Source organism: Leuresthes tenuis, unplaced genomic scaffold (assembly GCF_036924035.1).
Source record: "Leuresthes tenuis unplaced genomic scaffold, fLeuTen1.0.hap1 SCAF_14, whole genome shotgun sequence".
Classification (NCBI taxonomy): Eukaryota; Metazoa; Chordata; class Actinopteri; order Atheriniformes; family Atherinopsidae; genus Leuresthes; species Leuresthes tenuis.
This window is the reverse complement of record NW_027325368.1, coordinates 31642153-31654667: the sequence shown is the minus strand read 5'-3', so window position 1 is coordinate 31654667 and position 12515 is coordinate 31642153. Positions and strand designations below refer to the sequence as shown.

Sequence of the window (12515 nt, the reverse complement as noted above, 5' to 3'; positions counted from 1 at the left end):
AATAAATAAAAAAAAATATATATATATATATATATATATATATATATATATATATATAGATATATATTGCTTGGGACTTCACTAATGTCTCAGCAAGCCCCCGCTGTACTAAGCTGAATAAGACTGTGGTCATCTCTGATGACCCTTATGGAGGAATTCAGCTGCAAAGTGGAAGACGGGAAGGGCTACTTGATGCGAGGCTATTGTTTGAAAGGTGTGTCCCCTCCACGAAGCATCTGGGTGACCAGAGAAACACAGTTTTTCCGTAGCTCCCCAATTGCGATTTCAGCGGAGCTTCAAAATAAGGCTCAGGCTCTGATCAACCCAGAGTCCAACATGACATCCATTGGACAGATCAGGGAGGCAAAGGGTCTCATTACAGTTGTGGGGCAGGTCATAGAGGTAAGTTAGTTCTATGTAAAGATGTTTCTGTTTCTGTATTTATCAGACACTTTTATCCAAAGCGACTTACAAATGAAGATATAACAGCTATATAAAAAGCTAACAATAAACTACATAGAAGGAACCCACGAGTCCGACTCTGTCAGAGGCGACAGAGTAGAGATAGAGTGCAGGCATAGAGGAAAATACAGAAAGATAAAGTGCAAAGATAGAGGGGGTAGGTAAGTACAAGGTAAAGATAAACCATCATATCATAATACACAGACATAAATCAACATTACCAGTTATCAGCACCTGCTGTCAGCAAACTTTGATAATCCTCTTGCAGTTTAAGGAAAAAGAGTATTTGATAAGATTAAACAGTAAAAATATGTCATTTCATCATAACAAATAACTAGAACACTATAATTATTCATCAGGCCTGGATAAAATTATGTAATTGACTGACTATTGTAAGTATGAATAGTGTTATTAATACTTTCATCCATTTTGTTTTTTAGTTGTCTGCCATTAAAAAAATAACAATCGGGAGAGAGCAGGTCCCTATGAGGAACATGCAGCTTCAGGAGGTAAGACGAGACATTGTGAAGAAGAGAAGGATTGGGTGGGAGAAAGATGTTCTCTGACTTCTAAACAATTGTTTCAGAAATTCTTTCAATACTAATTACAGTGGTAGCAAAACACTGAACTTAATAAACATATCAGTCAACTAATGTTGTCAGATCTGCTTTTTAAAGCACACAAGTTTAATATTTTACAACAGTTGGCATGGAATTGTGGCATGTGCTAAAGTCATTTTAATAAGAATATAAAAATAAAACACTAACCCTTTACTTAAGCCACATGTATTATAATTACAGAGCAGTACTCTATGAAGACTATTACCATATCAATTTATTTTATGTACAGGGTGCTGCAAAGGTTGATGTAGCCCTTTGGAGGGAGGTGGCCATCTCCAAGGTGGAAGTTGGAGAAAGTGTCAGAGTGACACATTTAAAAATGGGCATCTCAGCCTACAAGGACCAGCTCCAGAGCACTACTTTTTCAATGTTGGAGGTGAATTTTAAATTATAATAACATAAATCATTTATAACAATAAAGTCACCACAGTAAATTGTACTTCTTTTCAAATATTGTCAATACCAAATACACATTACTTATTCTTTGGTGCATATGCAATCTTTAAATGCTTTACAGCCACCAAAATACTCCATAATTCATTCAAAACTGACTTGTGCTGGCATGATTATGATAAAAAAATAACATAGTCCAGCAAAACTATCCATTCATCCATTTTCTACACCCGCTTAATCCAACTCAAGCTCATTGGGAGAGTGTCACCTGTCCCAGATGTCATTGGGTGAGAGATAGAGTGCACCCTGGACAGGTGGCCAGTCCATCACAGGGCCACACAGAGACAAACGAGACACACACAGTCACTCCCAAGGACAATTTTAGAGTCACCAATTAACCTGACATGCATGTTTTTGGATGGTGGGAGGAAGCCAGAGTACATGGAGAGAACCCACGCATGCTGACATACAAACTTACAGAAAAAAAATTGAACATGTAACCCTCTTGTTGTGAGGTGACAGTGCTAAACACCACACCAACATGCAACCCCAGCAAAACTAGTCGAGAACTAAATGTTTACCAAGCTAAAGCAAACTAACATGTATAAGCACTATACATTACAAATGTAAACAGGGCTTGTATCTCCCATTTTGTTGATATGAGATGACATATATTATTATGTTGATAAGACTAATTTGTTGTCTCCTTCACAGATGATGAGTGTCCTTCAAAAGTCTGCCTTGGCCATAGAGGTGCTCGGGGTTCTGGAGGGCGAAGAGGAGGGAATCCTCAAACTCATCCTGGGAAACGACTCCCAGGTGAAGATAAAAGCATCGCTCTGGGAGCCTATGGAAGACATGCTTGCGAAAGGGAGGGTTTTTGCAAATCTTGAAATGGTTGGGAAGAATGTTGTGTCAATTAAAGTTGTGGAGGCCCCTCTTGTTTAGTTTTCATTAAGTTCTTTTTTTGTGTGTGCTCCCATTTTGCAAATCGAAATAGAAGATTTGTTGTTTATAAATGTATTAATAAATGTTTATTCAGTATTAGGTTCAGCTGTTTTTTTCACTCATCTAATAACACACCTCTCAGAAAAGGTTCAAATTAACCAGTAATGCATCATAAAAAGAGCAGTTCCACAGTGACAGAGTGCATAGGGACGTAGTAATACACATCGGTCACATGATTTAATTCAATGAAATATCAAAATTATGTATTTACAAAAAACAATTGTGTTTCATACTTAAAGCAATGGAAAAACATTTTCAATTTAACGATTTCAAAAATATTTGCGCCACATAGTCATCACTTCTTGGAACTTTCGAATGCCCTGTGAACTATTTTATTTGTGTTCTTCTCCCTCTGCTTCAGGTTAAATATGTAACAATGTTTAAACTGAGGACTTGTCAGACTATAATTTTTTCTAAATTATTTTTGAAGGTGAACACTAAAATATAAATAATTGTAACATGATTTCATTAAAAGCAATATCGAAATTTTGTATTTGGAATACAAATCATTTCAAAAAAATTCTGAGTGCCCCTGAACGTCTCTGAACATCAAACGAGTCATTGATGGATTAGCTCATTAGCTCACTCTTCTTCCTTTGTTCAGGTAAGACGCTGTCGAATTCTGTCTGTCCCAAATGAGAAATTTATGAACTCTTAAACACTGTTCCTGTTTAAATCAATGACATAAATGGTTTTTGACAGCAACTGAATAAAAGTAAAGCAAGTAACAGCTAAATATCTTGTTCTGTGAGCCACTGTAACATCTAACGTTTTGACTCGCTATTGTTAGCATCGTTGCTAACGTGAAAGGGTCGCTTTGTAAAGCGGCTCGGATCAATGGAGAGGTATTAACAAGTAATATGATCTAAAACTAATGGTTTCTTCTTAGTTTTAATCAACAATTCTAGGCAATGTTCGGTTTAATAAAGGAATAATGAATAATGTTAGAGCTAATGTCTGTTTCTGAGCGTTTATCGTGTGTCAGTTCAAGCTGAGCCTGTCAGCCAGAGGTCATGGAGACTCTGTGTCATGAAAGTTCATGTGACATAAAATAATAAACACAGACTCAGTAAAGCTCACGAAGTAAACAACTGCTCATATTAAATAACATGCACCAGCTTATGTTAATGTCCCAGTAACTGAGACGCTATAGTAAATCTATTTAAATTCATGATCAGAGAGACAGGCAGCTGATAATGAGCAGTACTCTCCCTCTGTGTTCTGTGGTTCAGGTATATTCAGTCTTTATACTTGGATAACTAACTGACTATGTGTCTTTTCTCAGACTGAGAGAGAAAATTGATTCAGATCCCTGGTTTGGCTGGTAAGTACAGAGTTATTGTAAAGTTAAACAGACTGTAGATCACATAAGCTGACTGAGTTAAAGGGGAACTGAAGTATTTTTAAACCTAGACCTTATTTCTGGCATGAAATACGTTTTTCTACTCACCAAGAACAGTTTGGTGAAAGTTGGCGTCCTTCGGAAGATATTTAGATAATATTGTGTTTCCAGTTAAAGTGAGTCTCCCATGTCAGCAGAAAGTATTTATTTCCGCATATCTCCATTTTAGCTGTAATGTTATATCTTCATTTTACATTTTACTGTGCTGTTCCTGTGGGCGGTGTCAGTGATTGACAGATAAAGCAGCCAATCACAGCAGCTCAGCACATGATGTTCACTGCAGGGCAGCTGACAGAAGATGGGAATTTGTGCTGCTTCTAACTTTGTCTCATCAGTCATTTTCTCTGGAAATAAAGCTGAAATGACAACACAGCTGTGCTCTTTACATGATCTGGATGCTGATGGAACAGCTGAGTTAGAAAAGCCCACAACAACAGCTGCTCCATGTCCCAGTGACACACAGTTTAAGCTGCAGTGTCATTACATGGTGTTTTATTGCCCCCCTGTTGGTGAACCTGCTGTGTCCTCAACTGGAAGAATTTAACTGACAACTCTTTTTTCCTCCTTTCTTTAGACTACCTGAACTCTGACCCCTGCTCCTGCTCCTGACTGGTGAGGACAAACAGTTAGTTATTTGATGGATGTGTTCCTGATAGCTGCTCTGCTTCCTGTCTGTGTGCAGCTGTGTAACATCTGGCAGGCCTGTCCTTCTCAAACTGCACGAATGAAGTGAAACATTGATCATTAGTCAGAGAACAGCTTTCACAGCTGATGTGTTACTGCTCTGATTTCCACCTGATATCTGATCCCCAAAGCTTTGGATGGTCTCTGAGAGCAGAACTGGGAAAGTTTCCATGTTTCTGATCATGAACACATTCAGACTCTCTGAAGTGATCATCAACCAACAACATTTAACTACTTCAACTCACAAAAGTCTGGACCAAAGCTCATCCTGTACAGACAGGAGCAGAACCAATCAGCTGTGAGATCAGATGATGTGTGTCTTCTGATCAGATACTAACAAACTGTTTCTCCTCTCAGACCCAGAGAGAAGAGGACCAGAACTCCTGCTTTGCTGGTGAGTAGATTTCTAGTCAGTGAGGTTCAGTCCATCACATCAATGAGTGTAGGAGTGTTTCACATTTTAATGACAATGTCTTTGTGGTTTATCACAACTGCTGAGTTGAATAAAAGTAAAAACAGAGCTGTAAACACTGACTGCCAGTAAAATGGACCAGAACAGGTCCCAGCAGCAGAGTCTGACAGTTTTAATGGAACATCACTAAAGGCAGACTCTAAAGGTGTTTCTGACAACAAGCTGTGATCAATCTGCTGAAGCTTCATCCTGGTTTATTAATCTATTCAATGAGTTCTTCATCACATCAATAAGCAGCTGTTTGACCCGCCCCTCTCAAACTATCTTTAGGGACTGAAAACATGAATCAGCAGAATAACAACCCAGGACTGGAGCTCTGATATGTTCTGTGGAGTCATTTTGATGTGATGATACTGTCAATCCCTTTAAGCTCTGTGATCGACCAAAAACATTTTTAAGGTCCAAAGTCCTCATTAAACATTCCTCTGAGCCAATCTGGTGTTTACTGTGGAGAGCATCTGGATTGTTCTGATGCAAAGACTGCAGCTGCTCTCTGTGGTGGTCTGTCAGGGTCCAGTTAGACTGTAATTTGTGCAGAACATGTTGTGCAGTGATCACAGTTCTGTACTGTTCTGCTTCATGTTGAACAAGTCAGATTGGGTCTGACATTCTTTTAATGAAGTCCACATTTCATGGTGTCAGCTGTTTTCACACATCTCAAAACTTCTATCAATGTTTTGGACTAAAAAGAAAAAAGTCCAGGGGCCTCAGGTACAAAGACTTTTGTGGATTGTGGATGTCCTACTGAAAGATGGCGTACGCTCAAACCAAAATGCCCTCCAACATACAAAAATATCAGGATGTGTGTGCACGCATCACATTTATCTTATCACATCTAAGCACATTTCGTTTGTACATCCCAAACAAAGTGGAATTGAGCGCACATGTCGGAGTACCCGACTCCTCCCTGTCCACGCCCCTATTTCAATATGCAAATAATATTTGAGCCCTGCACCTGCGATTCCCGTCTCTGCACAATCAGAAAATAAAGAGAAAAGAATGAGTAAGATGGGGGAAAAAGAATAACTTCACGGAAAGGTGCTACTTTCTGAAGTGGAGGCGCAGAAATGTGCTCTTTGGCAGGCTGTCCTACGATATAAGCAGCAAAAGTAAGAGGAGTGGGTGGGAGAGTGTGAGCGAGGCCTTTAATGCTGTGGGGTCTGAGAAGTGCACGCAAGCAGAGGTGAAAAAGAAGTGGTCCGATATTAAGGTGGATGTGAAGCGGAGACTGGCGGCCCACCACCGAAATGTGGCCAAAACAGGCGGGGGAGGGGGGGGCTGTTTGAACAGAGAGTCGGCAAAACTATGGGTGACACTGCTCTGTCAGGGGTGGTGGGTGTGGGAGTGATTACCCCCAAGGTAAATACCTATAGGTACACAAATAGTGTAACTAACAATAAACATATTCATACAGTAACTAGAGCAGAAGTGCGCCAGGGAAAAGGTGAGGCTGATTAAGACATTTCACACTTTACGTACAGGGTTACTAACATTTGCACACAGAGACGATCAGGGGCTTGTTAGAAAGATCTTAAGCTGTTGTTTAACCAGCAAAAAAACAGCAAGTTACTAACTTTAACCACCAACTATGATACTGTGAAGACGGGATAGAAATTGGGGGCGCACATGCTCAATGCACGTCACGGGGAATAATATTAGGACAATTACAAGCAGCGCATGGCTCCTCGCTGTGTTGCACTCCAACGGTGGCCGCAGCTCTGCGCACAGTTCCAGGAGGATTGCCCTCAAAACGGCTGATGAGCCAGTTGTCATCATGTCCCAGCAAATCCTCTCAGTCCCTGAAAACACGCTTTCTTCCAATTGTACCATTTACAATGTCTTCCAACACCGCTAAAGCAGCCATTGTTTTTAATGGTATGCACTGCAACACTTTGCGCATGCTTTTATATCCACTTGTGTAATTACAGACACATGGGTTCATGTAATTCTGTCCATGTGTCTCAAATGTGCACATCACTCAGTCTGAGGACAAATTGTGTTCACATTTATTTATCATAACACTTTCCCAACATCACCTCTAAGTGTTGCCTAAGAATCAACAGCTGTAGAAAAGTGCTTACGGCAGCCCTGAAGTTGGCATGAGACACCGCACATTTTCATAGTTATTTTGCTCTTGATGCATCTGATCGTTGACCTGAAAAAGAGCGTGCACCACTTTTTTGTGAGTACGCTCCCTTAATACATGAGGCTCCTGGTCATTTGAAGACATGAATTGCAGCACAGTTTAATGTGTTTTGATCTTTGCTTCATCAAAATGTGTCTAACTGTTATCTCTTTGTGTCTTCCAGGTGTCCTGCTGTCCACCACCTCTCCTCCTTCTCCTCTATCATTATTGGCTGCTCTATCTCTCCTGTCCCATCTCCAAACTCTACCTAATTTATTGGAATTCTATCTCGTATCCATCTATCCCCCCTCTACCTAATTTATTGGAATTCTGTCTCGTATCCATCTATCCCCCCTCTGTCTGTTTTGAGACCTTTGAGAACTTGAGACCTTTGAGAACTTGAAAACTTTGAGAACTTAAGAACCGATTTTCAGAACCTAAGAACCGATTTTCAGAACCTAATAACCATTTTTCAGAACCTGATTTTCAGAACCTGAGGTTGATTGGAACCTTGTCTTGCTGTTTTTGGAATCTGAGACTCTACTCTCACTGCTCTCTCTGTCCTGTCTACCTCTCTCATACATACTCAGATAAACTTTGAAATTGGAAAAAAAAATTGACACATTTTCATACAAATTTGGCTAAAGTTTAAAATATTATTATACAAACTTGATTCTTAAAGAGAAATCTTGATCTTGACAGATTTCTAGATAAAATCAAACAGTAACTATTTTGACACTAACTGACAAGTATTTGGCTAATTTTAGGTAGATCAATCAAAAGATTCTTGATCTTTGAATCTATAAATTCCTATGTGAAAACAGTGCTTACAGAAATTTAACAGTTCATTCTTGTTATAGACACAAATAAACACATTTATTAAAGTGAAATAAAAGCACTGCATCTGTTCCTGTGCTGCTGACTCACTGCAGGTTTGTTCATACAAGTGTTGAAATAAAACACATCTGTAAGGAGGATTGGAGTCTGTCTGCTGTCTGCTCTGAACTGACCAGACGTGGAGTCCAGCTACCAGAAGCATCTGTCATCCTGCTGCTGCTGAGATCCTGATCTGCATCACAACCCTTCATATATATATATATAAGAGCTTTCGGAGATTTGAATTCAGCTTGTTGTCATTAAATCTGTCTGAAACACAGAATCCATCTGTGATTCATAAGCTAAGAGGCTAATAATAGTGAGAGTACTTCAACAGATTGTAGCTGATTGAACTACTGATCATTTATCTTTGAAGGTTTGTTCATTCTGTAACACATTACTTTTGAGATCCTGCTAACATTTTCATAGCTGATCTTTTCTGCTACATTTCAGTGTTACAACTGCAGTTTTTGCATAATAATAGTTCTAATTTAGAAGAAAATAAAGAACCACTGAACGTAATTCTAACCTGACATTTTAAAAATTGGAAAGAAGTGAAGCAAGTTAAAACTTTTAATTGGATATTTTTTTATTCCATAAGAAAAGTTGCTGAGGTTTTGGTCTGTTGGAATCTTCAGATTAAAGTTTAATTTCTTCTCTGTGTCATAATAAACATCTGTTTTTCTATTTGATAAGAATTTTTCTGCTGTCGATATTTTCCAAGGTAGACATAACGTGTAAATCTGTTAACTGAAAAGAGCATTGATACTGATAAACTACACAGAACTACATTTGAAATATCACAACTGTGAATAAAACCTGTGTTGGTGACATCACTACAAATAAAGCTTTACGGTTCTGAAACTCAGCAATAATGCCAAGGAAGGGTCAACGTTCTCAGGCTCAGAAGCTCAGGTGGCAGAAGGAGAAAGCATCTCAGAGTGAACAAGCAGAAGGTATCAGCTGTCAGAGCAGCAATCTGGTGTCACAGAAGGTATCTTATGCTGAGGTTGTAAAGAGAGATCATCACAGTGATGGTGTGTGTGTTGGAGAGTCTTCTGATGGTCAGCAGGTAAACAACAGAGGTCAGAGTGCAGTTTCTGATGGGAACACTGTCATGAATGCTTTCCAGCATGAAAAAGACCAACAGGTAAAGGAGAGTGTGCCTCAGGTGTCTTACGCTGACATGGTAAAGAGAGGACGTGATGCAGCTGGAGCGTCTCATCAACACAGTGTGAATGTGGAACCTCAGCCATCAATGACACATGTCTGTGCCTCACGCAGTCAGGCTTCATTAAAATATGGAAAATACAGGAACAGTCAGTGTGTGGCCAACAGTTTGGTGTTTCTGTCCTTTTTTCATGAGAATGAAAAGATTAGCAGAGCAGATCTTGACCTAGTTCTGGATAAAGGTGATGCTGTGTACAGACAGGCCAGAGAAAGGTTTCCTAACAGTGTCCATTTGGCATCTGATGAACTAAAGTATCAGGTGGACTTCACTCAGCTGTCGGTGTATGGAACATTTGGAGGTGGAGAGAGGCTTCTCAGCCTTGAACATGGACTGAGCTTTTTGTCATCAGATGTACAGTTTGGGCTGCTGATCATGGCAGGGTTATGTGTCGCAGTTTTCAGATGTAGATCTGGTCAGTACGGATACTTTGACCCACACTCCAGGAACAAAAATGGACTGCCACTGTCACCCAGGCTGTTGAACTTTGGTACTGCTGTGATGCTGAAATTCACACATTTGAGAGACACGATTGACAGGATCAAGTTGTGCTACACAATGTTTGACATCCAGTCATCTTGTATGTACGAACTCAAGCCTCTGTCATTTCACAGTGTGAACACATCTACCAGAGAAATTCTGTTTCAGACACAGACTGCAGACACACAGCTGTTGATGCACCTCCTCTGTTACAGGAAGCTGTCAATGAATCAAACACACACACTGCCACCGATCAGTCTGAGAACATTTCACCAGAAATGTCAGCTGACACAAATGTTGAACAAGTTGAAATGACAACGGTCCCATCACAGAATTTTCCTCAGAATGAGCCAAACTTATCTGCCTCAGTGATGCCCACTGTTCTTAATGATCTCTGTTGCAATGTTTTGGAGGAATTATCCACTGATATCACTTCTCCAGCATCTGTGAGACAAGAACAGAACACAGTTCCTTGTGCCCAAGTTGAACATGAAGCATGTGTTGAAATCATTTGCCCTCCAAATGATGCTTCTCACAGTGGATCAAATATCTGTCACAGTGATCTTCCAGATAATGGTTTGTACTGCTTTTGGCATAATGACTGTCATATTTCAGACTGGATTTGCCATATTTAATGCTTGACTGGTAACTAGCTGGCCTCTCAGCACAGCATCTTCCAACAACCAGTCCTTTTTGCATGTTTCTTCTCTTTTCTGTACTTTTCTGCTTTCATAAAGCTCCATCTCCTTTCCAAAACACATTTCAGGCCTTCTGAAACTACAGCAAATCATTTTCTGTTAAATATTCACATTTTTCTTCAGTGTCTCTCTTCGTTCTGAATTTATTCACTTTTTGGTTTAACATTTTCTTCTCTTTCCTGTACTTTTATGCCTTCATCTAGCTTCAGGTGGCTTAGACATTCACATTTTTCTGCATTATGAACAGAATTCATCTCACATCTCCTTCTTTAAACCTTCAATGTTTTCTGCTAGGTCTTGTAACTTTGTTATAAGACATTTAATCAATTCTTCCTTTTTTCCAGTAAGTTCAAGTCATTCCAATGTTCAAATGTTCAAATTCTTTCAACCCAGACTTAAGCAACTGTTTTCTGCTCAATTTTCACTATTTTCAACTTTTTCAGCATGGTCAGCTATCCCCATTCAGCTAATAAGCATTCTCACAGCTGTTTCGCAGGAACAGCTTTTTTTCTAGTTATTGTGAGAATGCATGGCATTCTCACTATTGTTTTCCTGTTTCCCTTTATTATTATTATTATTGTGAGAATGCTTTAAGGCATTCTCACTATTGTTTTCCTGTTTCTCTTTATTAGTGAGAATGCATGGCATTCTCACTATTGTTCTCCTGTTTCCCTTTATTATTATTATTCCATACGTTTTTTGGTACTCAACTAGTTCTACAATCTTTGACCGATTTCAACAAATTTGGTATCAAAACGTTCAGCTCCTTCAGGAGATGATGGCTACTATTTTTGGTGTTGATAATTTTTATACTTTTTAAACTATTTAACTTTTATTTAAATTTCCCCCTCATTCAAATGAATGGCAATTTCTTTCAACTCTTCAAAAACTTCCTCCTCTTTCCAACCTAACTAGTTGAGCATACATTCAGCTAGAGACACCATTCAAACTTTAAAATGTTCACAAGACATTCAGCTATTATCTGATTATACAGATATTTCAAATATTAAGCCAATTTTGAAATATGACAGTTTAAAAAACATGAAAATTTTTGCTCCTTGCTGATTTTTATGAATGAGAAGATTAGAGTGGCAGACTGATCATTTTAACTTTTTCTGATATTCAAACAAATTACTCTAACTTTCATGCTGTTTAACTCAGACAAACAAATTATACCTTAAAATGTAGGTACACTTGTCCTCTTTCAGCTGATGTAACTACTAAATAGCTCACATTTACAGAATTTCAGCTATGAGCCTTGAAGCGAGAGAAACCTTTCAATTTCTCTCACTAACTCCAATGGAAATTTGGTGGAATGCCAGAGACGGGTTCAACTGTGTTCAACCCGCTGCCGTTTAAATTTTTTTCACTCCATTGAAATAAAAACTACATTGCCGCGTTCCTCCAAGCCTTCTGCTTCTTACGGTCTTCAAATTATTTTCCTCGCTCTTCCAGTTTTCTCACAGGAGGTCATAGTATCCAAAATGCAATTTCTGCAGGTTATACAGGGAGAGAGCTGCAGCTGTTGACAAACATTGCTATCACTGATGACATCACTCTTCCACTCCCTGCTGTATATTACACTGAAGCCATTTTAACCTATAACCTCCTTAACATCCACAATTTCTCTTAAAATTGGATAAATTCTTGCTTAAGATGAAGCTATTTATGTCTTCTTTCCATATTTGTGCTTTAACTTATGCTTTTTCGCTCAAATCACCTCAGATTCAGAGCAAAATCACACATTTCCATTATAAACAGGCCCTCCTTCGCTCCTTTAAGCTGACAGTGAAGGCTGTATTCAAACTGCTATAAAACCTGTATTCTACACAGGACCTTGGTAGAAATGACTTAACTGTCTGCAGCATACCTTTCTGCTATTAACAGGTTAAAATTGTCTTTTACTATGACTTATAAATCTATTGAAGCAGCTGATTGTTCTGAACAGGCACAACCTGTCCTCCTCTGTGTCTCTGGCTTAAGACGTCCTTCTGTGTGATTTTCCTCATACTGGCCTGGTAAAACCTTTCTGCTTTAGGCATCACGACTGTCATATTTCAGACTGGG

General features: G+C 39.0%; 1 long non-coding RNA gene across 1 annotated transcript; it reads left to right on the top strand.

The window, feature by feature from the left end:
* The first annotated feature begins 3758 nt into the window (after positions 1-3758).
* LOC140269043 (uncharacterized) lies at positions 3759-8699 on the top strand. Its single transcript, XR_011907579.1, has 4 exons — positions 3759-3807; positions 4460-4497; positions 4927-4963; positions 7351-8699. It is a non-coding gene; the product is annotated as an uncharacterized lncRNA (long non-coding RNA).
* Positions 8700-12515: the final 3816 nt, after the last annotated feature.